This window comes from Budorcas taxicolor, chromosome 8, assembly GCF_023091745.1.
Source record: "Budorcas taxicolor isolate Tak-1 chromosome 8, Takin1.1, whole genome shotgun sequence".
Classification (NCBI taxonomy): Eukaryota; Metazoa; Chordata; class Mammalia; order Artiodactyla; family Bovidae; genus Budorcas; species Budorcas taxicolor.
In genome coordinates, this window is record NC_068917.1 from 15,870,252 (window position 1) to 15,896,187 (window position 25,936).

Consider the following 25,936-nt stretch of genomic DNA (forward strand, 5'->3'; position numbering starts at 1 on the left):
TGACTCTCTCAACTATTTTCATATATAATGTAAACAGTGTTAATTATATAAGTATGTTGTACATTTCATCCCATATACTTATTTATCTTATGACTGGAAGTTTGTACCTTTTGATCATTTTTTTCCAATTTCCTCAAACACCATTTTTAAGATATATATTTTTTGTCTTTTTTTTTTACTCTTTTCAGTGATATATTATTTTATGCCAAAATAATAATACAAATCAGCCGTAATTCTACATAGCTGTAGATAATTCTACATACATAATTCTACATACATATTTATACAGCCATGCTGCTAAGTAGCTTTAGTCGTGTCTGACTCTGTGCAACCCCATAGATGGCAGCCCACCAGGCTCCTCTGTCCCTGGGATTCTCCAGGCAAGAACACTGGAGTGGGTTGCCATTTCTTTCTCCAATGCATGAAAGTGTTCAACTCTTAGCGACCCCATGGACTGCAGCCCACCACGCTCCTCCGTCCATGGGATTTTCCAGGCAAGAGTACTGGAGAGGGATGCCATTGCCTTCTCCTTATACAACCATACTTATATACATATATCTCCTCCCTTATGAGGCTCCTTTCCTCCCTTGTCTTTGTCTAGTTTTGGAATCAGGGTGATGTGGCCTCCTAGAATGAGTTTGGGAGTGTTCCTTCCTCTGCAGTTTTTTGAAAGAGTTTTAGAATGATAGGCATTAGCTCTTTTCTAAATGTTTGATAAAATTCAGCTGTGAATCTTTTTTTAATGGAGTTTTTTTAATCACAGTTTTGATTTCACTGTTTGTAATTTGATTGTTCATAATTTCTTTTTCTTCCTGGTTCAGTCTTGAAAGATTGAACTTTTCTAAGAATGTGTCCATTTTTTCTAGGTTGTCCATTTTATTGGCATATGCTGCTGCTGCTAAGTCACTTCAGTCGTGTCCGACTCTGTGCGACCCCATAGACGGCAGCCCACTCGGCTTCCGTGTCCCTGGGATTCTCCAGGCAAGAACACTGGAGTGGGTTGCCATTTCCTTCTCCAAAGCATGAAAGTAAAAAGTGAAAGTGAAGTCACTCAGTCATGTCCGACTCTTAGCAACCCCTTGGACTACAGCCTACCAGGCTCCTACGTCCATGATTTTCCAGGCAGGATAACTGCAGTGGGGTGCCATTGCCTTCTCCGCTTTCCCTATGTTCAGCTCAGTCGCTCAGTCGTGTCCAACTCTTTGTGACCCCATGAATCACAGCACGCCAGGCCTCCCTGTCCATCACCAACTCCCGGAGTTCACTCAGACTCATGTCCATCGAGTCAGTGATGCCATCCAGCCATCTCATCCTCTGTTGTCCCCTTCTTCTCCTGCCCCCAGTCCCTCCAAGCATCAGAGTCTTTTCCAATGAGTCAACTCTTCGCATGAGGTGGCCAAAGTACTGGAATTTCAGCTTTAGCATCATTCCTTCCAAAGAAATCCGAGGGCTGATCTCCTTCAGAATGGACTGGTTGGATCTCCTTGCAGTCCAAGGGACTCTCAAGAGTCTTCTCCAACACCACAGTTCAAAATGTAAACTTGATTACAGTAAATTGCAAGTTTTATATCTAAATAATACAACAGACTGGTTCCAAATAGGAAAAGGAGTTCGTCAAGGCTGTATACTGTCACCCTGCTTATTTAACTTATATACAGAGTACATCATGAGAAACGCTGGACTGGAAGAAATACAAGCTGGAATCAAGATTGCCGGGAGAAATATCAATAACCTCAGATATGCTGATGACACCACCTTTATGGCAGAAAGTGAAGAGGAGCTAAAAAGCCTCTTGATGAAAGTGAAAGAGGAGAGCGAAAACAGTTGGCTTAAAGCTCAACATTCAGAAAACGAAGATCATGGCATCTGGTCCCATCACTTCATGGGAAATAGATGGGGAAACAGTGGAAACAGTGCCAGACTTTATTTTGGGGGCTCCAAAATCACGGCAGATGGTGACCACAGCCATCAAATTAAAAGACGCTTACTCCTTGGAAGAGAAGTTATGACCAACCTAAATAATATATTCAAAACCAGAGACATTACTTTGCTGACTAAGGTCCATCTAGTCAGGGCTATGGTTTTTCCTGTGGTCATGTATGGATGTGAGAGTTGGACTGTGAAGAAGGCTGAGCGCTGAAGAATTGATGCACTTGAACTTTGGTGTTGGAGAAGACTCTTGAGAGTCCCTTGGACTGCAAGGAGATCCAGCCAGTCCATTCTGAAGATCAGCCCTGGGACTTCTTTGGAAGGAATGATGCTAGGGCTGAAACTCCAGTACTTTGGCCACCTCATGCGAAGAGTTGACTCATTGGTAAAGATTCTGCTGCTGGGAGGGATTGGGGCAGGAGGAGAAGGGGATGACAGAGGATGAGATGGCTGGATGGCATCACGGACTCGATGGACGTGAGTCTGAGTGAACTCGGGAGTTGGTGATGGACAGGGAGGCCTGGCGTGCTGCGATTCATGGGGTCGCTAAGAGTTGGACACGACTGAGCGACTGAACTGAACTGAACTGAACTGAAAGTGTGAGTCATCCAAATGTGTTCTTATTTAAGTTCTTTTTTGGCTACTCTGGTGCACCTACATTTCTAGTTGAATTTCAGGATCAGCTTGTCAATTGCTGCAAAATAAAACCAGGGATTTTAATAGGGATCACATGAATTCTATAGGTAAATTTTGAAAGGTTGCAGTCTTAACAGTATTAAACTATCTGATCCATAAACACAGAAAGTTTAATCATTTGTTTAGATTTCCATTAACATATTGCTACAGTGTCTTGTGGTTTGCATAGTAGAAACCATGCAATTTTTTGGTTAAATTTCATAATTGTTCTGTTTTACTTTAGGTGCTTATTAAGTGGAATCACTTTACCTTCATTTCCATGTTATTATGCTGAGTGTGTATAAATATCATTGATTTTTATGTATTGATCTTGTATATTGCAGTGTTGTGGAACTTATTATAATTAGTAGGGTTTTTTTGTGTGTATCCTTTGCATTTTTCTCTATGCAATAATATCCTAAATGAAATAATAATAGTAATTATTATTAATATAGTATCCTCAATGAAATTATATTATATTAGTATATTATTCTTAATAATATCCTCAATGAAAAGAGATATTTTCAAATTTTCCTTTTATCTCGATGCTTTTTATTTCTTGTTTTTGATTGATTCCTTCCCTACAACCTTCAGTACAACGTTGAACTGAAATGGCAAGAAAGTCTTCATGTTTATCTCCTAAATCTTGTTACACATTAAGTAGCATATTAGTTGTGGTTTCTTTTTTAATTTGTTTTTGTAGATGCTTGTTATCAGTTGAGGAAGTTCTTTTCCATTCCTAATTTTTTAGCATGACTATCATCAAAGGATATTATTTTCCTCTAGTGCTATTTCTTTATCTCCTGAGATGATCATGTGTTTTTTATGTGCTTTATCTTATCATAATATAGTGGTTTTTTATTCTTTTATTACATATATGATTTGGAAATCTTAATACAACCTTTTTTCCTGAGATAATCCTAACTTGGTAAGGTTATATAATCATTTTTATACATCTTTTGGTTTAGCTTTTTCATTTTTTGGTTTGTTTCCTTTTTTTTTTTTTTTTGAGAATTTCTAGTCTTTTCATAAGGAGTGTTGGTCTGTAGTTTTGTTTAGTTTTACCCTTGTGAATCCTTGTTTTTGGTATCACAATAATAATGATCTCACACAAAAAGTTTTTTGAATATTTTGTGATGAATTGATGTTAATTCTTATTCAGAGTGTGGTAGAATGCACTGATTAAGCCATCTGGGTTTCCTTTGTACACGTAAGTATGAACCAGTTGCTAAGCAATAGTTCTCTGGGCCTAACTGAGAAATGTTAGCAGGGAAATAATCCCAGTAGTAGCTAAGGGATTGTATTAATTACCTGTTGCTACATAACCAGTTGACTCCAAAACTTCGTTGCTTAAAGAAGTAAACTTTATTGTCTCACATTTTCCATCAACCAAGAATTTAAAAACAGCTTGGCTCGGTGCATGCATAGCTCCCTCCAATCAGAATATTGACCACACGCCTCAGTTCCTTATTGGATTCCTACATGAAGCTTTAGATCCTGACCATTTGAATCCTGCTGTATGGTTGCCTTATTGTTCTCTTAAAAAATCAGCTGACTTCCCCTCAGATCAAGTGATCCAAAAAGATAGAGGTGAAAACAACAGTGTCTCATGACCTAACCTAAGAAACCAGAATTTGTTATTTCTACAAAATCACTCACTGGAAGCAAGTGGCTGACTCTGGCTACACTCAAGTATTAGGGAATTAGGTTCTACTCAACTGTCAAAAGATTATCGAATAATTAGGGTACATATTTTTAAACCACAACACCTACATTAAGCACCTGCTATGAGTCAGGCACAATTGTCAGCATCTTACCCGATAGTTACTTATTTAATTTTCACAAAAATCCTGTAATTATATGTTAAAACTACTCTTATTTTTTTCATGTAGGGAGTCTTATGAGGATAGAATATACATAATTTTCAAAGTCACAGAGTAACATCTAATTGTTACCCCAGGCAATCTAGCACCTGACCCTACGTATTCACATGAGACTATTGAACCTCTCAAAAGTAACATCGCCAAGTTTGGCTTCTAAGGTAATAATACTGCTAAGAATGTCCCTGCACATGATTATCTACACACAGCTGGACATGTGATATCAGAGGAATGAAGGCTACAGCTTCACCTGCATGCAGTCACAGAGGATTACTCTATACACTGGTTGTAAAGTTTAGAAAGTTCAAGATTATTCATAATTTAATTAAGGTGAATGGCTTTTCTAATATTCATACAAACCTCCTTTTCATTGGTCAACAAAAAGGCAGATCTGATCATGACTTTGGCATCAAGCCTTTCAGACCAATAGCTGAGTAAAACTAGGATTTGCATGGATTATCAGTCTTTCGCATTTATCTTACATTTGAGGATGCAGTCCCAGGTGTTTAAGAGGAAACGGGAGATAATTTTGTCTCATTTGTTAATGAAAAACTGTATAAGCCAAGGTCTTCAGGACATGAAGAAATCTGAAAACAGTATTTTTACATAATAGATAATTGAATTTCGAAGCTGTGGTCAGAATATGAGCCTTTTCAAAATTCCTTTGTTTGTGGTTTGACTGTCAGATTTGTAAAGCATTCCTCTTTTGATGACATGATTTTTACTGAGAATTTTTCTATTCATTCAAACTCTTCTGGTTGTAGAGTTGAAATTAGTCTCTATTATGAAAATGGTGTCATAATTTTTAATCAGTAGAGATCACCTCTGGTGCTGGTCTAATGAAAGGCTATGAAGAAGACAGGAAGGATAACAAAAGAGCAATCATAAAAATCCAGATAATATTTTAAGGGCTGCAGTTTAAGTTTTGAATAGTGATGATAATCTTTTAATACTTGTCATTCCATATTCCAAAAGCATTTACCTTTGCAAAAGAAGTCAAATTTGCAGCCTTAGCAGTTGGGATAATGGCACATGAGTGACAAATGAGTTCTATTTATTAATATTCATTAGTCTCTCTGTAACAGATTGAATATAATATGATAATAATAAATATTATTAGCAAAATTTTCACATGATTAATGGGGAGATAAGCAAAGCAATATATTATTACTATGGACCTTATTTCATTTTTACTAAATAGATAAAATAAGTTTTTATAAGGGAAAAATAATAGTGAGATCTGTGGTAAAAGCATGGACCTTCGAGTCCTAATTGTAAATCATGTAAATATGGACTGCCATATCTAAATTTTGGCTAGAAAGATTCAGTATAAAGTATTTCACTACTCTAAGAAATAGATTTAAACTTAATATGATTCCATTGGTGGATAACCTAATTATAAATTTCAGAATGGTTCTGAAAAGGAAGACTATTTAGAAAAAAAATAGTCATAGTCGAGAGAGGAGAGCAACCTAGTATAGTCATCTATAATATGTAAAAAGAACAAATATATATCTCTATATAGATACATATATATTCATAAAATATGTATTATATATATATATATATATATATATATATATATCCTGCTACACACACACATATTGAGATGGATGCCTAATGAAATAGGACAGCTGATGAAAGAGATTAGGAATCCTGGTTGGCACAAACATATTGAATGTTAATTTGTAGTTGATCTAGCATTCTAATTGAGAGAAGGAAATATGGATTACATAATAAAGTATATTGAAGGAAATATATAAGAAAGCCAACTAGGTTGGATGAATATTCATATAAAAATATTTTCCAAAGAAATCAAAGATTTTCACCAAAATACTGAAGTGGGACAATTAAATTGGACAAAATATTTATTGTCAGTATTGGGATGATGAAGCACTTTCTAAGGACACCAGAAGCACTAAACAGACAAGTTGGTACATTGTCCCACATAAAATTAAAACAATTTCCTGCTTCTGCCCATCCTTTTTCCAGCCTGGCTTTGCTCAGTCCCTCCCACCAGTGCACAGGTGCAGCCTGCTCTGTTCCCCCAGATCTGGACCTGAGTCCACAGGGAGATTATGTCCTGCAAGGAAATCATATAAATAAATAAAGCAGCATTAAAAATATATGAGAACCCTAATCCTAGGAAGTAGACCTATTATTCTCTGTTTCTCCTACTAAGATAAAAACAGAAAACACATAAATGCATGAACAGAGATCTACTCCCAGCCAAAGGGCATGATATATGTTCTATCTAAATTATCTAACAATAAATGTAAATTTATGTATATAAAAAATGTATAAAATATAGGATTTCATATACTAATATGTTTATGTATGGTAGTATATTTATACATAATGGTATATTCATTATTTATATATAATAGTAATACATATACATAAAAATACATAATTTATATATGGGATTTTCCTGGGGACTCAGTACAGAATCTGTGTACAGTACAAGAGAAGGGACTGGCTACCCACTCCAGTATTCTTACCTGGAGATTTCCATAGACAGAGGAACCTGGAGGGCTACAGTCAATATACGTACATAAGTGTTGTCATACTATAGTTACATACAAAGTTTATACATACAAACATATATGTTATATATGTAAAACAACTATAGAGTCTGAAAATGCTCCAAAGGGCTTACATCAAGTGAATAAATAAGAAATGTAGTTTCATCAAGAAAATGTATGAAAATTCAGTAAGATTAGCAAAGCAGAAATTCCACGCCAGCCTGGGATAGCCAACACAGGTCTCCCTCTCCCTTGGTCCCTGCCACACTGGGATAGCCAAGAACACAGGTCTCTCTCCCCCTTGCTAGAGGGTTTTCTCCAGTTCAGTTCAGTTGCTCACTCGTGTCTGACTCTTTGCAACTGCATGGACTGCAGCACTCCAGGCCTCCCTGTCCATCACCAACTTCTGGAGTTTACTCAAACTCAAGTCCATTGAGTTGATGATGCCATCCAACCATCTCATCCTCTGTCATCCCTTTCTCCTCCCACCTTCAATCTTTCCCAGTATCAGGGTCTTTTCCAATGAGGCAGTTCTTCACATCAGGTGGCCAAAATATTGGAGTTTCAGCTTCAGCATCAGTCCTTCCAATGAACACTCAGGAGTGATTTCCTTTAGGATGGACTGGTTGGATCTCCTTGCAGTCCAAGGGACTCTCAAGAGTCTCCTCCACCACCACAGTTCAAAAGCACCAATTCTTCAGCACTCAACTTTCTTTATAGTCCAACTGTCACATCCATACATGACTAGTCAAAAATGATAGGGTTTTCTCACTACATGGTTCCCAGCTACCTGCTGCCTCTTCTCTGTTCTGAGTAAAGTGGGGAGGCAGAGTCTACCTTCTATTTAGGATTGGTTTGTCTAACAGAGACTCTGTCTTTGACATGAAACCCCTGAGACTGTACTCTTGTTCTGAGTTGTAAACTAGAGTTCCCATACTTGGTGAAGCAGTCCAACAATAATTATGTCTCCTGCCTCTCTTTATCAAGAGTTCAGTTACTAGATCAAGAGTGTCACTTCAAGGGAAGCATGCCATTGCACCCACACTCAGAGCCTTGGCCCAGATGTACATGGAAAGAGAAGCAAGCAATAAAATAAATAGATCCTAATAACTTTTCAAAGGGACTGATATCATTAACAAACATGCACAAGAAGCTAATATCTATGAGTGCTCTCAAAAACAGTGCAGTTTTGGTTACAGGTAGTAATTGGGAAATTTCTGGATTCAGTGATCTGCTAAATTATATATTTTTAATACATTTTTCACTATAGGTTGACTAATTTGCCAAAGAAAACTAGAGAGGGGAAGTGAGAAAAAATATATACATAGAAAACAAAATTTCAAATGATAGATATAAATCCAGTTATATTAATATCACCATCATATGTGAACGTATTAAGCAATCCAATGAAACACAGAAATGGTTATAATGGAAAAAAATCAATAAGATCCAAGTATATACTATCTACAGGAAATGTGCTTTATATTCCAAGACACAAGTAGTTTAAAATTAAAAGGCTGAAAAATATATATTATGCAAACAGTTATCAAAAGAATGCTGCAGTAGCTACAGTGATATCAGACAATAGAAACTTTAATAAAAAAAGATTAAAAGTTAAAGAAAGACTTACTTTATAAGGTTCAATTAGTTCAGTTCAGTTGCTCAGTCATGTCTGACTATTTGCGACCCCATGGACTGCAGCATGCCAGGCTTCACTGTCCATCAACAACTCCCAGAGCTTGCTCAAACCCATATCCATTGAGTTGGTGACAGCATTAAACCATCTCATTCTCTGACATCCCTGTCTCCTCCTGCCTCAGTCTTTTCCAACATCAGGGTCTTTTCCAATGAGTCAGGTCTCCACATCCGGTGCTGGTGGTCAAAGCATTGGAGCTTCAGCTTCAACATCAGTCCTTTCAAAGAACATTCAGGACTGACTTCCTTTAGGATGGACTGGTTTGATCTCCTTTCTGTCCAAGAGACTCTCAAACACTTTTCCAGCACCAGTTGGAGAAAGCATCAATCCTTTGGCACTCATCTTTCTTTATGGTCCCACACTCACATCCAAACATGACCACTGGAAAAACCATAGCTTTGACTAGACGAACCTTTGTTGGCAAAGTAATATCTCTACTTTATAATATGCTGTCTAGTTTGGTCATTGCTTTTCTTTTAGGCAGCAAGTGTCTTTTAATTTCATGGCTGCAATCACCATCTTCAGTGACTTTAGAACCCAAGAAAATAAACTCTGTCACTGTTTCCAATGTTTCCCCATCTATTTGCCATGAAGTGATGCAACCGGATACCATGATCTTTGTTTTTTGAATGGTCAGTTTTAAGCCAGCTCTTTCACTCTCCACTTTCACTTTCATCAAGAAGCTCTCTAGTTCCGCATCACTTTCTGCCTTGAGGGTGGTGACATCTGCATATCTGAAGTTATTGATATTTCTCCCAGCAATCTTGATTCCAACTGGAGCTTCATCCAGTCCAGCAGTTCCCATGATGTACTCTGCACGTACGTTAAACAAGCAAGGTGACAAGATATAGCCTTGACGTACTTCTTCCCCAATTTGGAACCAGTCTGTTGTTCCACGTCTGGTTGTAACTGTTACTTTTTTACCTGCATACAGATTTCTCAGGATGCAGGTAGGGTGGTCTGGTATTCCTGTTTCTTGAAGAATTTTCCACAATATGTTGTGATCCCCACAATCAAAGGCTTTAACTTAGTAAATGAAGCAGAAGTAGGTCCTCTGGAATTCTCTTGCTTGGCTTCCCTGGTGGCTCAGAGGTTAAAGCATCTGCCCGCAATGCGGGAGACCCGGGTTCGATCCCTGGATCGGGAAGATCCCCTGGAGAAGGAAATGGCAACCTACTCCAGTATTCTTGCCTGAAGAATCCCATGGACGGAGGAGCCTGGTGGGCTACAGTCCACGGGGTCGCAAAGAGTCAGACACGACTGAGCGATTCACTTCACTTCACTTCAATGGATGTTGGCAATTTGACATCAGGTTCCTCTCCTTTTCTAAATCCAGCTTGAACATCTGGAAGTTCTCAGTTCATGTAGTGTTGAAGTCTAGCCTGGGAAATTTTGAGCATTATTTTGCTAGAGTGTGAGATCAGTGCAATTGTGTGATAGTTTGAACATTCTTTGGCATTGCTTTTCTTTAAGGTTAGAATGAAAACTGACCTTTTCCAGTCCTGTGGCCACTGTTGAGTTTTCCAGATTTGCTGGCATATTGAGTGCAACACTTTCACAGCATCATCTTTCAGGATTTGAAATAGCTCAACTGGAATTCTATCACCTCCACTAGCTTTGTTCATAGTGATGCTTCCTAAGGCCCACTTGACTTCACATTCCAGGATGTATGGCTCTAGGTGGGTGATCACACCATTGTGATTATTTGGGTCATGAAGATCTTTTTTTATAGTTCTTCTGTGTATTCTTGCCACCTCTTCTTAATATCTTCTGCTTCTGTTAGGTCCATACAATTTCTGTCCTTTATTGTGCCCATCTTTGCATGAAATGTTTGCCTGGTATCTCTAATTTTCTTGAAGAGATCTCTAGTCTTTCCCATTCTATTGTTTTCCTCTATTTCTTTGCACTGATTACTGAGGAAGGCTTTCTTATATCTCCTTGCTATTTTCTGGAACTCTGCATTCAGATGGATATGTCTTTCCTTTTCTCCTTTGCCTTTCACTTCTCTTCTTTTCTCAACTATTTTTAAGGCCTCCTCAGACAGCCATTTTGCCTTTTTCCTTTTCTTTATCTTGTGGATGGATTTGATCACTGCCTTCTGTATGATGTTGCGAACCTCCATCCATAATTCTTCAGGCTCTCTGTCTATCAGGTCTAACCCTTGAATCTATTTGTCACTTCCACTATATAATCTTAAGGGATTTTATTTAGGTCTTCCCTGAGTGGCGTAGTAGTTTCCCTGCTTTCTTCAGTATGTCTGAATTTGGCAATAAAGATTTCATAGTCTGAGCCACAGTCATCTCCCAATCTGTTTTTTGCTGACTGCATAGAGCTCTTTGCAGCCAAAGATGGAGAAGCTCTATACAGTCAGTGAAAACAAGATTGGGAAATGGACATTGTCAATCTGATTTCAGTATTGACTGTCTCATGATGTCCATGTGTAGAGTCGTCTCTCTCAGCCCCTTTACCAGATCCCCAGGTTGGGAAATCTGTTTTGGGCCCTAGAACTTTTGCAACAGTGTGAGAACTTTGGTTTAATTGTTCTCAAGTTTATGGGTTGTCTACTTGGTGGCTCTATGGTGGGGCTCACATGGCACAACTCCCAGGTCTGCTGCAGCCAGAGCCACGGTCCGCACAGCAGGCTACTGCTGACTCTTGCATCTGCAGGAGCTGCTCAAACACTCAAAGGCTTGTCTGGCTCAGTCTCCTGTGGTTTCCCTGGGTCCTGGTGCGCACAAGCTATTGTTTGAGGCCTCTGAGCATCTCTAGCTTGTGTGGGGTTTGATTCTAAATGCAATTCTCCACCTCCTATTGTCTTGTTAGGGCTTCTCCTTTGACTTTGGATGTGGGGTATCTTTTTTTGGTGGGATTCAACATTCTCCTGTCAATGGTTGTTCAGCAGTTAGTTGCAGTTTTGGAGTTCTCACAAGAGGAAATGAGCGCACATCCTTCTACTCCACCAATTTGTGTCGTCATTTTATAAAGATAAAATAGTAAATGCGTATAAGAATTATATGCATATATGCAGCTAACAATAAGCACCGACATTAATGAAATGAAAACTGAAAGAAATGAATGGAGAAATATAAAAACCTAACAATAGTAATAGAGATGTTAATATCGCACTTTCAGTACTGTATAAATACTAAGCAGATTTGACAGGGAAGTTGGAAATGTGGACAGTATTAATAATATTAGAAAAGAACTATAACTACCATGCTTCTATATAAGGTACCTCTCATTAATGACACAAGATATTATATATATATATATATGCATATATATGTATTCTACTAAGTGATCCTAGAATATTCTCCAGAATAGATAATACACGAAGCCAGAAAACAGACTTCAATAAATTTTTCACAATGGAAATTATGTGCAGTATATTTTATGAACACAGTGGTGTGAAATTAGAAAACAATAAAGAAAAATTTAGAAACTCACAAATAGGTGGATATTGAAAACACTCCTATTTAACAAAGAAGTCAGAGGGTATAAAGAGGGAAATCAGAAATAATTCAAAATAAATTTTAAAAATCAAACCATAACATACAAAACATATGAGATAGAGTGTATGTAGTACATAAAGTGAAATTTTTAGCTATGAATTCCTATACTAAAACAGAAAAAAAATTTCTAATAAATATTTAACCTTTCACCTTAAGATAAAAAGAAAAGCAAACCAAACTTAAAGCAAGAAGATAAAAGGAAATAGTAGATATCAGAGTGGTAAATAATAAAAGAAAAATTGATACACCATAAAAATTGGTGAAACCAAAAATTGTTTCTTTGAAAAAAATCAATAAGCTTGATAAAATTTTAAGTAGATTTCCAAACAATGAAAGAGAACCCTCAAAGAACTAAATCATATATAAAAGAGCAAGCATTGCTATGGACCTTATGAAAGTAAAAGAGATTATATAAGAAAATTCTATGGCAATTAATTACTTAGGTGAAATAACATATTCCTTGAAAGATGCAAGGTACCAAAAGTATTTCAGTTAGAAAAAAATAAGACCATAGCAATAGAAAATGTGAATGAACCTATAAAAGTAAAGAGATTAAAACAGTAATAAAATAGTTTGAATTTATTTAAATATTTATTATAATAAAATAGTAATTTAAAAACTATCCACAAGTCAAAGTCTGGGCCAAGAATGCTAAATTCTATCAAATTAAAAAAAAAAAAAAAACCTGTAAATACCAATCTCACAAACGTTTTCAAAACATAAAGGAGGGAATAATTTCCAAATTATTGTATGAAGTGAGTTTTACTCTAGTACTTAAGCTATCAAAGACATTACAAGAAAAAAAAAACCTACAGGAAAATATATCTTATGAATATGGATGACAATATCCTTAAACGAATATTAGAAAACTTAATCCAGCAACATGTTAAAATATCATATACAATCACTAAGTAAGATTTCAAAGACGTGAGATTAGGTTAACATCAGAAATCAATTAGTGTAATATGTTGTATCAATAGAATAAAAAACAAAAAGCATATATCAAGAGACAAAGAAAAAGCATTTTACAGAATTCAATACCCTTTCATGATAAAAGCACTCAACAAACTAGATGAAAAATTCCTCAATTTAATAAAGAGAATCTATGAATAACCCAGAGCAAACATTATACTTTATGATAATATACTGGGTGCTTTTCCCCTAAGATCAGGAACAGGACAAGGATGTCAATTCTCACCTCTTCTTTTAAACGTTGTACTCAGAATTCTAATCAGAGCAATTGGCAAGAAAAAGAAGGAAATGGCCTCCAGCTGGTGTTATAATTAGTAGTGAAAGACTGACTATTTCCTCCTGTAATTAGGAACAAGTTAAGGATGACTATTCTCCCATTCAACAAAGTATTGGAAGTTCTAGACAGTGCAAAAAACCAAGAAAGGAAATAAAAGACATACAAATTAAAAATGATAAAATTGTCACTATTCACAGATGATATAATTATGTATAAAGAAAAATGCCCCCAAATCTACAAAACTAATCTTAAAAGTAATAAATGAGTTCACAAAGTTTTCAGCAGAGAAGATAAGTATAGACAATTGATTTTATTTCTATATACTTTTGATGGGCACATAGACACTGAATTTAAAAGTACACCATTTACAATCACTCAAAAATGAAATTTTCTGGGTATACTTCTAGGAAAGCATGTACAGGACTTGAGTGCTGAAAACTACAAAACAGATCAAAGAAATCAAGGAATGAACACATAGCCCAAAGTCAAGGTATTATTGCTATAACCTCTGGTATGTATGGGCTTCCCTTGTGGCTCTCGGCTGGTAAAGACTCCGCCTGCAATGAGGGAAACCTGGGTTCATATCCCGGGGTTGGGAAGATTCCTTCTCCAGTATTCTGGCCTGGAAAATTCCATGGACTGTACAGTCTATGGAGTCACAAAGAGTCAGGCACGACTGAAGGACTTTCACTTGTGCTCACTTGTATGTACATGAAGGGATGAAGTTCACTTGCTGTCTGGTTTGCTGATTTTTTTTTTTATTTACTGAATATTTTAGATAAAATCACAATGTGAAGACAGGCACATGTAAACTAGTTCAGATTTTCTTGGAGAAGGAATTCGTGACTATGTTGGTTTCATCCTCAGCAACCTCAGAGGCTAGCAGTGGGATGCTATGTATCCGTATACTCCATGCCGCAAGCCAAGTGTGGGCAGACAGGCTCCAAGATGGCACTGCATCAGTCTGCTTGGTTGGTCACATTGGCAAGTCAGTAGGTGAAAAATACACTGGGAAATAGGATGCTGGGGTTCCAGAATTCTTCTTAGTCAATCTGGAATACTGGTAAGTGAATTTGTCATCTCTGAGTCCTTTTGTATTTTACTGACTGAGATAATATTTGTATTGTCTTTTGAAACCTATTCCATTATGCTACATGAACATTTTAAACGTCGCAGAACCCTCAAAAGAAAATCTGTTTGACACTGACTCTTAGTTGCCCAGTAGTGATGGTAGTAAATACTGTTACCTCAAACACTGTATGTTATCACATCAAATGGTTAAAAAAAGTAAATCAAGGAAGAGTGAAAAAGATGGAGAGATTTAACTTGCTTAAGATGTCAATTTACCTGATAGTAAAAAACAGCTTTCACAAAATTGCTGTTATGAACCCAGCAATATTTTTCTAATTATTAAATATTCTAAAGTTTATAATAATGGTAACAGTAATCTTAATATGTGTATTTGAATTTATTATAATTAATGATCATGGAAAATTCAATAGCAGTCAGGTTTGCCTTTTACACTTAGAAAATACCATCTACTTCAGCTTCAAAGATGTTAATTTGTAAGGCATGTCCATGTGGTAGAGTTTGAAATAGATCCCCAGCCTGGAGAACTTAGAAGTCACAACTGATTTAGAAGAATAGGACCACAGTAAATGATGGTCTGAGTCGTTTGAATGCCCTCTATTTATTGCAATGTATAGCTGATTAGAAGGCTTTAGAGCTTTATTATAAATCAGAATTTATGACACAGGGTAAATGCAATCTCATAAAGCTGTAATAAGCCACTTTAGGAAAAAGGAAAAAAAAATCCTTTAACCAATAATAAGATCTTTGACACAATTATTTACAGGTAGAAGTGAAAGATCTAGTGGTGCCTTTTATACTACCACAGTACATTTACCTCCTAGGCTTAACTTCAACATGGATAAATTATTTTACATACAGATTAGCTTATATCTGTATTGTTGTTATAGAAATGAAAATCAATAAATCTTCTCTAATGATGTCAAATAAGTAATGACTCCAAATGTATTCCCTAACTAGGACACCCTTTTAAAATAGCATGCAATAAGCAAAACTGAAATAACACTAGAAGATGCACCTTGATGCACCATTGTCACTAAGCTCCTTAAAAATGTTACACACTAACAGCAAAATTATTACAGTGTCCCATTCACTCAGATCACTTTTCCAACCTATGAGATCTCAAAGCAGGAAGCATTAAAAAATTGAACTATGTTAGCATGCATATGGGGCTACTCTAAAATTCATCATAGAAGAATTTCCCACTCTAACCTTCCATTCTTTACATATGTTTTCTTTCTGTGATGGGACTAAGTTATGTATACTATTCAGTGTATTGGGGTTCATCTGATATAGACTTATCAAACATTTTAACTAGAAATTATTGCACTGAGATGACCCAGAGGGATGGTACAGGGAGGGGGTAGAGAGGGGGGGTTCAGGATGGGGAACATGTGTATACCTGTGGTGGATTCATGTTGATGTATGGCAAAACCAATGCAATATTGTAAAATAATTAACCTCTAATTAAAATAAATAAATGTATATTTAAAAAAATAAAAGACTTCGGGGGAAAAAAACTATAATATGACAACATTAGGAACAGGTTTTAGCCAAAATTATGGAGCAGACATTGCCAGAATTATATATGTAATTTTAAGCTGTAATACAACTCTAATATATATGTATTCAATATATATTATTGATTCAATCCCTGGTATTTATATGGTTTAATTCCTAATCTGGAATATACCCCAGAGCAGGAAATGGCAATCAACTCCATCAGTCTTGTCTGGGAAATCCCGTGTACAGAGTTGGGGAGCTGGCTACAATTCATAGGTTCACAAAGATTTGGACACAATTTAGCTACTGAACAATAACAACATATATTCACATATATGCTGTAGCATATAGTATGAAGCTGTATGCTATTATTTTATTTTAATTTTTATTTTTTTTTAAATTTTTATTTTCACTTTATTTTATTTACAATACTGTATTGGTTTTGCCATACATTGACATGAATCCACCACGGGTGTACATGTGTTCCCAAACATGAAGCCCCCTCCCACCTCCCTCCCCATAACATCTCTCTGGGTCATCACTGTGCACCAGCCCCAAGCATGCTGTATCCTGCGTCGGACATAGACTGGCGGTTCGATTCTTTCATGATAGTATACATGTTTCAATGCAATTCCCCCAAATCATCCCCCCCTCTCCCTCTCCCTCTGAGTCCAAAAGTCCGCTATACACATCTGTGTCTTTTTTGCTGTCTTGCATACAGGGTCGTCATTGCCATCTTTCTAAATTCCATATATATGTGTTAGTATACTGTATTGGTGTTTTTCTTTCTGGCTTACTTCACTCTGTATAATCGGCTCCAGTTTCATCTATCTCATCAGAACTGATTCAGATGTATTCTTTATTTTTAGAAAAAAATTTATTTTAATTGGAGGTTAATTACTTTACAATATTGTAGTGGTTTTTGCCATACATCGACATGAATCAGCCATGGGTGTACATGTGTTCCCCATCCTGAACCCCCTTCCCACCTCCCTCCCCATCCCATCCCTTAGGCTCATCCCAGTGCACCAGCCCTGAGCACCCTGTCTCATGCATCAGACCTGGACTGGTGATCTATTACACATATGATAATATACATGTTTCGATGCTATTCTCTCAAATCATCCCACCCTTGCCTTCTCCCGCAGAGTTCAAAAGACTGTTCTATACATGTGTCTCTTTTGCAGTCTTGCATATAGGGTCATCATTACCATCTTTCTAAATTCCATATATATGCATTGATGTACTGTATTGGTGTTTTTCTTTCTGACTTACTTCACTCTGTATAATAGTCCTTAGTTTCATCCACCTCATTAGAACTGACTCAAATGTATTATTTTTAATGGCTGAGTAACAACTCCAGGAATTGGTGATGGACAGGGAGGCCTGGTGTGCTGCGATTCATGGGGTCACAAACAGTTGGATAAGACTGAGCAAAGAACTGAATATTCCATTGTGTCTATGTACCACAGCTTTCCTTGTTGTTATATAAAAAAAAGCAATTAACTTTTGTGTATTAATCTCATATCCCACAACCTTCCTATCAGTTCAGTCGCTCAGTCATGTCTGACTCTGCGACCTCAGGGACTTCAGCATACCAGTCTTCCCTGTCCAGCACCAAATCCCAGAGCTTGCTCAAACTCATTCCATTGAGTTGGTGATGCAATCCAATCATCTCATCCTCTGTCTTCCTCTTCTCTGCCTGCCTCCAATCTTTTCTAGCAGCAGTGTTTTTTTCAATGAGTCAGTTCTTCTCATGAGATAGCTTCTCATGAGATAGCTGGAGCTTTAGCTTCAGCATCAGTCCTTCCAGTGAAAATTCAGGACTGATTTTCCTTATGATGGACTGGTTGGATCTTCTTGCAGTTCAAGGGACTCTCAAGAGTCTTCTCCAACATCACAGTACAAAGGCATCAATTCTTCGGCACTTAGCTTTCTTTATGCTCCAACTCCCACATCCATAAATGATCACTGGAAAAACCATAGCTTTGAGGAGATAGACGTTTGTCAGCAAAGTAATGTCTCTGCTTTGTAATATACTGTCAAGGTTTGACATAGTTTTTCCTCCAAGAAGCAGGTGTCTTTTAATTTCATAGCTGTAGTCACCATCTGCAGTGATTTTAGAGCCCAAGAAAATGGTCTGTCACTGTTTCTATTGTTTCCCCATCTATTTGCCATGAAGTGATGGGACCAGATGTGATGATCTTTGTTTTCTGAATGTTGAGTTTTAAGCCAACTTTTTCACTCCCCTCTTTCACTTTCATCAAGAGGCTCTTTAGTTCCTCTTCATTTTCTGCCATAAGGGTAGTGGCATCTGCATATCTGAGGTTATTGATATTTCTCCCGGCAATCTTGATTCCAGCTTGTCCTTCATTCAGCCCAGAAGTTCCCATGATGCACTCTGCATATAAGCTAAGTAAGCAACCATGGTGTAATTGCTTATTAATTTCAGGATTTTTTTCCTTTTCTGTTGTTGATTCCTTAGCATTTTCTATAGAAAGTAGTGTCATCTGGGAACAAAGACCATTTTATTTCTTCCTTCACAGTCTGTATATCTCTTATGCATTATCTAAGACTTCTAGTATGATGTTGAGCATTATGTTTGAAAGTACACATCCTTACCTTTCTCCTGACTATTGGGAAACCATCTAGTTTCTGATGTTAAATGTGATGCTAGCTGTTATGTTTTTATGGATGACCTTTGTAAAGTTGAGAAATTTCTCTTCTGTTCCCTGTTAGCTGAGAGTTTTAATTAGTAACAGGTGTTTGCTCTTCTCAAATGCTTTTTTTTTTTCATTTACAGATATGATCATGTAATTTTTCTTCCTTAGACTGTTGATGATGGATAAGATAAATTAATTTTTGAATGTTGAATCAATCTTCCATACCTAGAATACATCCCAGTTAGCTGTGGCTTATAATTTTTCATACATTACTGGGGTTTGTTTGCTATTATTTTATTAAGGATATTTACATCTGTATTCATGAAAGACATGTCTGCAGTTTTTCCCTCTTGTGATGTCTCCATTTGGTTTGGGTATTAAGGTAATGCTTACTCATACAGTGAGTTAAGGAAGTATTCCCTCTGCCTATATTTTCTGGAAAAGATTGTAGAATATTAGAGTAATTTCTCCCTTAAATATTTGTTAGAATTTTCCAGTGAACACTGGTACATTCTGTTTTAAAAGCTTATTAATTCAATTTATTTAATCATATTTATATAATTATTCTACCTGTATAAGCTTTGGTAGGTGTGTCTTTAAAGAAACTGGCCCATGTTGTCTATGTTATTAAATTTTTAGAGATATAATTTTTCATAGTATTCATTTATTATCCTTTTAACGTGTGCAGAATCAGCAGTGATAGGTCCTCTGTCATTTCTGGTACTAGTAATTTATATCTTCTCTCTTTTTTCTCTTTTGTTTCATTTTCAGTAGATTTGCATTTTCTCATTATTTTTGTTTTTCAGTGCTTTTTTTTTAATTGCTGTTTATGTCATATTTTATTATTTTAAAAAACTAGTCATTGGGAAGTTTCTCTTCTTGAATGCCGGGCATTTCCAAGTTGCGATTAATATTCTTGAGATTTATGCTGCTTGAGGTTATGTTACTTGAAAGCAATCTTATCTCTTAGGATGCTGATTTTTTAAATATATTTTTTAAAATACAAATTTATTTATTTTAATTGGAGGTAATTTCCGGGAGAAATATCAATAACCTCAGATATGCAGATGATACCACCCTTATGGCAGAAAGTGAAGAGGAACGAAAAAGCCTCTTGATGAAAGTGAAAGTGGAGAATGAAAAAGTTGGCTTAAAGCTCAACATTCAAAAAACAAAGATCATGGTATCCGATTGCATCACTTCATGGGAAATAGATGGGGAAACAGTGGAAACAGTGTCAGAATTTATTTTTTGGGGCTCCAAAATCACTGCAGATAGTGATTGCAGCCATGAAATTAAAAGATGCTTACTCCTTGGAAGAAAAGTTACTACCAACCTAGATAGCATATTCAAAAGCACAGATATTACCTTGCCAACAAAGGTCCTTCTAGTCAAGGCTATGGTTTTTCCTGTGGTCACGTATGGATGTGAGATTTGGACTGTGAAGAAAGCTGAGTGCCAAGGAATTGATGCTTTTGAACTGTGGTGTTGGAGAAGCCTCTTGAGAGTCCCTTGGACTGCAAGGAGAGCCAACCAGTCTGTTCTGAAGATCAGCCCTGGAATTTCTTTGGAGGGAATGATACTAAAGCTGAAACTCTAGTACTTCGGCCACCTCCTGGAAAGAATTGACTCTGGAAAAGACTCTGATGTTGGGAGGTATTGGGGGCAGGAGGAGAAGGGGACGACCGACAATGAGATGGCTGGATGGCATCACTGACTCAATGGACGTGAATCTGAGTGAAGTCCGGGAGTTGGTGATGGACAGGGAGTCCTGGCATGCTGCAATTCATGGGGTCGCAAAGAGTTGGACACCACTGAGTGACTGAACTGAACTGAACTGAACTTTACAATATTGTATTGGTTTTGCCATACGTCAACATGAATCTGCCACAGGTACACACGTGTTCCCCATCCTGAACCCCCCGTCCCACCTCCCTCCCCGTACCATCCCTCTGGGTCATCCCAGTGCACCAGCCCCAAGCATCCAGTATCATGCATCAAACCTGGACTAGCAATTAATTTCATATATGATATTATACATGTTTCAATGCCATTCTTCCAAATCATCCCACCCTCTCCCACAGAGTCCAAAAGACTGTTCTATACATGTGTGTCTCTTTTGCTGTCTCACATACAGGGTTATCATTACCATCTTTCTAAATTCCCTATATATGCATTAGTATACTGTATTGGTGTTTTTCTTTCCGGCTTACTTCACTCTGTATAATAGGCTCCAGTTTCATCCACCTCATTAGAACTGATTCAAATGTATTCTTGATTTTTGAACCATGTAAGTGGGGTTACCATAGTCTTTAGACTGGATGTTGATTTTTCTCCACTAGGGACTACTCTTCCAGATGAAGTTTTCCTCCCGGGCTTGTGGGATAAAGCATTACTATCTTTGCTGTGTGGGCTCTGATGATTCTTCATTCTGATACCCTTCAGGTGCTGCTTCCTAGGCCTCTTATATTTTCCTTATACTATTTGTGTATTGATCAGTACTCATCTGAATAAACCAGGGGGAAACTTCCACATGATTTCAGAGTTTCCTCTGGTATTCCAGAGTGCCTATAAACTCTAAACCCCTGTAGTTCTCAGCCTCCCATCTGTCTCTTCAATTCACAGGTTCTGCCTGTTTGCCTTGGTTCTCCTCCTTGTGCCTTAGCCTGGAATCTCTCTCTAGACAATTTTCTGGAGACAATCAGAGTTACCACATCATGACCGCCTCCCCGCCCCCATGTTTTAGTGATTAGCCTGATATCCAGTGTCTTGAACACTTCTGTTTTAATTTTTTTCCTTTAATTTTTTTTGGCTATTCCATATGAGAAGATGAATCTCTGTTTCTCTTCTTGACAGAGAACAAATTCTCAGTAATAGGATCAGTATTACCCTGAACATGACAGACAGGAATTTCACTCAAACACATTTAGGTTATGAGGAAAATGAATTAATTCATAAAATTCAAAAAGCTATTGCACACAGCTTCAGTTAAGGATGCAAGCGCTCCTGGGCATCAAGAACACGCGAACTTCGAATAGTCGCTCTCTACTTTTTGCAATTTCTGCTTCTCTTTACTCATGGTGAGCCGCATCTTCTCCTCACGATAGGCAACTTGGCTGCAAGGAACCCTGTGGTTTACATTGGTATCTATTACAATTAAAGAGGAAGTGTTTTGATGCTTTCTGTGGAGATAAGCATTGTCCCTGCCTCATTCACTTTTCCACACTATCTTCTTTGATGGCAGTAAGAAGACTGTTTGAGCATCACTATGTGTGTTTCAGGTGTGAGGGTGGGTGAATAGAGGCTACAATCAGGAAAAAGGATTGCTGTTCAGACTGCCCTACAGCTGTGCTTTAAAAGTTAATAATGTCATACCAGTAGTCATATAACAAAAATACTGCAATATTCCTCTAGTTGGTATAGGGAAAATTTTTTTATTTGTTTTTAAGAAAATAAGATTCCCAATGGAGTATGTGTTGATTAGTTAAGTTTTGTATCTATAGTCAAAATTAAATACTGCTTTTATGGAGCAGACATCTTCTCTTTGAAGTACAATTGCATCTCAAGAGACTCCAGTTGTAACTTTCTTGGACACAGATCATTTTGACACTCAGAGAAGTTTTCATTGGTGTTATAATCTTTCTGATTTTTTTTTCCTTCGACTTCTCATTTCTTCATCAGTTTTAATTTACATCATCCATATCTGTAAACTTTATTTTTCTTTTGTTATTTTCTGAGACACAGAAGGGCAAATAACACCTACATGGATTATGGCAAAATAGCAACCATCTATCAGCACTCTGGAAATAACTCTAACATTATTTAGATTAATGTGGACATAGAGTCTGGGCTTCCTAGGTGGTGGTAAAGAATCTGCCTTCCAGTGCTGGAAATATGAGATGTGGGTTCTTATGGCAGATCCCCTGGAGGAGGCATGGCAACCCACTCCACTATTCTTTCCTGGAGAATCCCATGAACAGAGGAGTCTGGCGGGCGATATTTCATCGGGTCACAAAGAATTGAACATAACTGAAATGACTAAGCAGGCAGACAGGCAGAAAGACTAAAGTTTTATTTTAAAAAAAATAGCTTGGAAATCACTGTTAGTGTCAGAGACATTGCAATAATTTTTCTCACTGTCATCTTTGGAAGTCAGTGATATGTTTCTCTTTCTTCATCTGATAGGAATGTAGAGCTGACTATCAAATGAGTCAATTACTAAGTCAGGCAAATTTTTGATGGAGGAGAAGTGATGGTTATTTTTCAAAGTGAGTGGTTTACTGTATTGTTGGCTACATTTCATTGGAATATATGTAAGAAATTCAGCCCCACAGCCTTCTAAAACACTCTCTCTGGCAAAACCAGGTTTTAGGTTTACATTTAAACAAAAAATTTGAAAATAAGATAATTGTGAACTGTCATTATTTTTTTCAGAGATTATTTTTCTATGTGATCAGATAATAGGTATCTCAGATATGGTAAAAAATAAAAACAGCTTAGGCATTATTAATAATAGGATGAAGAAGTAGAAAATGCTGTTATTATTATACAGTTAAAACTTAATTTAATGCATGCAAAATTTACCATCCATGGGAAGACCTGTTGGTTGGTGAGTTTAGATAGTTAGGCTGGGACCAAGTAGAAAAAAGGTTTCTACATGATAATTATTTGGATAGAAGCTTTGAATTCACTGAGAACTATAGCAAGATTTCTGAAGAGAAGTACCATAATTTGTAGTATGTTATTATATAGTATATTATTTTATGTTAATTAAGGATAAAATATTTATTAGTGAAACAATTTTGATTTTCCAGAATAAAAATATTTACATGTTGAACTCCCTCATGCTAAATATTACTGTCATTAATTTCTCCATTTTTCATTCAAATAGAAAATAAATTAGAAATGAAAATGGAGTTAAAAGAAACAATGGCCACCATAACTTTTTTCTAACTTTTTATAATTAAATATGAATATTTTTTACTATTGTGTGTTGTCAATTACTCCAGTGCCATTTTGTCTTCGCTTATTTTGTCCTTGGATATGTACAAAGGAACTCAAAATTTTTGTTGGTATTTATGCAATCATTTGTTTATTGCATTTTTAATGGTCCCAGCTCTGTTTGATTAAACTTTTATCCGACTTCAGTTTTACAACATATAGAGTTTAATTAGCAAAAGGCAAGTTTTAGCATTTTCATTGTCTTACTTTGAAAATTTGGAAGATACTGTACAAGGTCTTCTAAGTTTACAGTCATTGGCTAGCTTCACAAATTCAATTTTGATTATTAAATTATATTGTGATTCTTACTGTTTGAAAACCTTCAAATAGCAGTGGGCCAGATGTTGTTGCCTGATTAGATACCAAGATATTTTAATCAGCAGCTGTAGCATTATAAACCTCCTCTTTTAATACTTCACTTTAAATTTTCCATCTGCTTTTAGCATCTGGTCAGTTCTGTTTAGGTTACCATTCTATTTTATTTCTTCTTTTTTTTTGCCCCACAAATAACATGGTTTACATGAAACTTCTCTGTTAGCCCTTCAGACCAAATCAGATATGCCATTTTTAAAATTTTAAAACACATTGTCTAAGTAATGATTATAGTAATACTCATGCTTATATAGAATTTTCATTTTTCGGTGCATCTATGGTACATAATGTAGGCTGACGACATGTTACACTTACTATGATAATATTCACTAAAGAAAACTTAATTATCAGGCTGATTAAGTTGTGGATCCATCACCCTTTTCAGAGGGATGTATTGATAAAATAACCTTGCTGAAATATTCTTTCACATTTGTCTTATTACTGAGGAATGGGTTTAGAGAATGGAGGTAAACAGTATTTCATAATATAGGTATAAAATCTGTAAAAATAATAGCCACCTACAGTTGCCAGTATTTGAGACCAGAATTCTAGAGACTGAGTCAAAGATGACATTATTGGAACCTTGTACACAGCAACTGCTCTGCACTGCTCAGCAACTGCTCTTTTCCATCATCTTCTCCAAATATAGCTTCCCTGAAGCCTGGGGTGCTCTGTGAAAATGAATGCATCTATAGCAACCCACACATCTCTTATTTTACTAAAATGCTACGGCACCTACTTTACTAAAATACTGATTTTCATGCTTGAATTTGTAATTTTACTTAACCAATTAGGTTAGAAGTCAATTTAGAGGTGGAGAATCCCAGAGACAGAGGAGCCTGGTGGGCTGCTGTCTGTGAGGTCTCACAGATTCGGACATGACTAAAGTGACTTAGCAGCAGCAGCTTTATTTATCTATATACTTTGAAAATGAAAGTCACTCAGTCCTGTCCGACTCTTTGCAACCCCATGCGCTATACAGTCCGTGGAATTCTCCAGACCAGAATACTGGAGTGGGTAGCCTTTCCCTTCTCCAGGGGATCTTCCCAACATAGGGATTGACCCAGGTCTCCCACATTGCAGGTGGATTCTTCACCAGCTGAGTCACAAGGGAAGTCCAAGAATACTGGTGTGGGTAGCCTAGCCCTTCTCCGGGGGAATCTTCACGACCCAGGAGTTGAACCAGGGTCTCCTGCATTGCAGGCGGATTCTTTACCAACTGAGGTATCAGGGAGGCCCATTTAATTCTTTATAAAACTGAATGTACTTTGATGACTTAGAGAACATAGAGTAACATTGAGGACTAAGAGATCATTCACATTATAGAGTGAGCAACCCAGATAGTGTGAAGATAATAGACTTTAACAGTCGAACAGCATTGAGTAAATAAGCCAGGAAACATTTATTTAGGCAGTGATGCAGAGGGCATATTTACAGCTAAATTCAGTTTACAAACAGAACAAATTCTAAATTCCTTCATTGAAAAATATATTTTGTTCCCAATATATACATGCCCATCACACTTTGATGTCCTCATATACCGCAGAAATAAAAGAACACACAAAAACACCCAAGCATATATAGCTTCTTATATGTAGTTTATAATCCAATGGAGACTAGAAAATAATTTTTCTAAAAATCTTCACCTGAGATCATGTTATAAGACCTAGGAACTTTATAAGACAGTTCCCTAGAAAAGTATTAAACATACTTTATAGTACTTTAAGAGACCATATATTTCCTAAGTGTGTTTGGAAAACTTTCGTGTTTGAGGCTACAGTACTTGCATGGATTTTGATAGGAGCAAAAAGAACTGTAACAATGATAAAAGTTAGATTTGAT